The sequence below is a fragment of the Catharus ustulatus genome, chromosome 5 (genome assembly GCF_009819885.2).
Source record: "Catharus ustulatus isolate bCatUst1 chromosome 5, bCatUst1.pri.v2, whole genome shotgun sequence".
In the NCBI taxonomy this organism is placed as follows: Eukaryota; Metazoa; Chordata; class Aves; order Passeriformes; family Turdidae; genus Catharus; species Catharus ustulatus.
The window spans coordinates 52,032,431-52,035,747 of record NC_046225.1 but is presented as its reverse complement, the minus strand read 5'-3'; positions in this window follow the sequence as shown (position 1 = coordinate 52,035,747).

Genomic DNA, 3,317 nt, shown 5'->3' with positions numbered 1-3,317 from the left:
TCTGCAACAAAATTATTTTCAGTTTCACTGAAACCACAGTTACTTACAGAGTGATTAAAAGGGACAAAACTGGTGAATTCTTTGTTCACTTACTAACTCCCAGTTACTACATAATAGGTCTGTTTACACATTAATTTGGCAACGTGTGTTGGGTCAAATGAAAACTGCAACCTTCCTCACATACTTAATCTAGTCTGAAAAAGCTATCAAAAGAGAGCAACACCACACAGGGTCAGGTTGCATGGTCACCAATAACAGCCATAAGTACTACGTGCTAGTACACCAATAACCACAGACATGCCTGTAACACATGGCATCCTGGTATAGAATGTTAATGACATCTTACTTGTTTTAAGTAAATTATTTACTAGTCTTTAATTATGAAGAACTTCACAAGCCATTAAACCCAAGTTCCCATGGATTCAACGAGTAATCAAAACTTCTATAATGTAAAAGGCTTAGATGAATTGAAAGTCCTATGATCTCCTGGGTTTTGCTATACCATGTCAACACCTGCCACTTCACTAGATAAATCAAATATTTGATGTTTCTTGATTTTTTGGAGAAATTGGGAATTTCAGAAATCAGCATGGACAATAATCAGCAGGTAGATGTTTGTGAGCATGACCAGTTTGGCAGATTTTGATCTTTCTGCTTCTGCCTAATTTGTTGTACTAGGATTGTAATTTCAAAATCAGAAGGGTACAAAAGAATGTCCTTGTATGGATGAATAATTGGGAAAAAGCTTGAAAGGGAGGGTGTGAAGGGAAGTCATCAGTGGAATTCTTTAGTAATTTATATACTGACATTTTTGTTCAGCAACTATCTGGAAAGGGAGAGGAACAATTAGATGTGATAGTTTGCCAATACATAAAAGTATTCAGAATAGTGAGGAAGAGGAAAGGCATTAGAAATGAGGTCAGAAAGACCTTAGGATACAGAGTAAGTGGTCAGATAAAAATCAGATTAATTATGTACATAGGAAAAAAAGAACCCTGGCTTCAAATATAAGCAGGTGGACTTCAAGTTTTACCATATCCAGTCCTTGAGTAGTACTAGATATAGTTTAAACTACTCTCTTACATAGAACAGCCTCATGGTTTTCTATTGTTCACCTTCAATGAAACAATAAACCAAATTCCACATTATTTAGCCTAACAAACACACTCAAGTATTACAAGCTGTGCTGGTAGGAAGTGAGATTTAATCTTGTATTCTCATTCTTAATGTTCTACTCTAACTTTGTCAGCAAGTCATTCATGCACTACCTGGGGTGCTGAGCCTGCAAGCCAGTGAGCCACTTCAGTTTGCATCAAATTACCTAATGAGATTGCTCAGCTCCAGAGCATGCTATGCTCTGGGAAGAAAGGCCCCAGATGGAATAGAACACTGTTTCCTTTTTTCTCCATCCATGAATAAGTTAAAAGCATGTAGACTAAAAAGTCTAACTCAAAATATGAAGGACTTTTACAGGGGCTTCCTATGAGGGGCAGTAGCTCAAAATGTCACAGACAAAATGGAGATGACATAGTGGTGTTAATACATATTTCTTTCTTTCAAAAGACAAATAGCTTGAGTACTGAAAATTTTCAGCAGAACTTTTAACAAAATAAACTACTTTAGACTGAAGGTGAAATGTTACTACACAGAAATGAAATACACTTTGGGTAGCAATAATTTCCAGTTGTGTCTTTCAAAAAGAGCTGCCATATCTACTTGGACAAATGGAAAAAACGGCACAAAAATTCCTTTCCATCTATACTGTAGCTAGCATAGTGCCCTATCGATCCACACAACCTATTAAACATGTATTTAACCCTTCATCAAGAAGGATTCAAGATCTGGTTGAAGTGCTATGTGCTAAGTTTACCCAACCTATTGGTCTCGTTTTGCAAGTAATCGCTGCTGTCAAAGTTGCAGCAGCCATGCTGGAGCACATACTAGATCCAGATCAGAGGGGTGTCTTTGTACCATCAACAAATTAAGCACTGTTTCTAGCTCCCCAAATTTTCTACTCCTGATGCATGTGATTGCATAGAGTCACATCTTGGTTTGCTTAGATATCTCATAAGATTGATACCAGAAAGGGATCTGGCTAACACCCAAGTTTTTGGCAGGAATAACAAGCACTGGCTTGTGTGCTTCAATGCAGCTTGTTCCCAAAAACTCTGTAACCTCACAATCTGTAAAAACACGGTTATACTAAGGTTTGTACCAAGGTTTACTAAATGTGCAGCCAATCTATACCACAGCCTTGGTTACCTAGCTTTTGTGCAGCCCTGCTGCAGAAATCTGTACTTCTATCTTCCCCATGTAAGTGCACTCATACCTGTGACAGATGCTTTTGTGAGGTGACAAGTAGGATCTTGTCGGAGAAATGACACTCCAAAAGTCATCACAGATTTTAACACAATCACTGTGTTTTGCCCTTATTTAGGAGAATTAAAAGTAGTCCATGAAAGTGTTGATGTAACAGGAACAAACTTTACAGGGAAAAAGCAGATTTCTGTTTTCTGACAAAGCTTATGGCTAGTATATTGATTATTGGAATATTTTCAATATTTTCCCCCTTTTCCTCATTTTTTAAAAACATAAAATATCTGGAAACAGCTTTAAAGCATGTTCCAATTATGTTTTCAAACTGAATAAAAGCAGAGGTCAAGAGAGCTAAACCACTACAAGATCACGCTGCTTAATTTCAAGTGCAAGTGAAAACCCAGCACCTTATCTGGGGCTATTCCCGTGCTTGGGGAATTTCCAGTTCTGTCACTGGTGGCGTTTCGATGCTGATGGGAATGCGAGTGTCGGTAACACTTGATGCAAGCGTGCTCAGGGAGTGTGCGACAATTAATGCTGTTTGAGAAAAAAAACCCAAACCAAATTAGAAAAGGAGCGTGAGAGCAGCTCTCGTTCCCGTGAAGGGATTTTCCTAGAGGTCCGTTCAGGGAAACCTCTGGAAGCAGCGCTTTTTCGCCACAGCTTCCACGCACGCCGCCCGGGCGCTCTGTGCCTGCCGCTGGCAGCCGGGGCGGGGCCTCGGCCGGGCCCTGGGCACGGAGCCCGCCTGCCAGGCCGCGCCCCGGGGCTGCCGGGCCGGTGCGGGCGGGGCCGCAGGTGCGTGTGGGCCGCGGCGGGGCCGGGCGGGTGCGGCCGACGGGCCGGGCTGTGCCGTGCCGGGGCCCCTCACCCCTGCCCGGCATGGGGCCAGCCCTGGCCGGCACGGGCCCGGAGGTGGTGCCCGCCGCCCCGCCCGTAGCGCCCCGAGGGGGCCGCAGGAGCCCGGCCCGGTACGAGTCCCGCGGCCCCTGCCTGGGCCC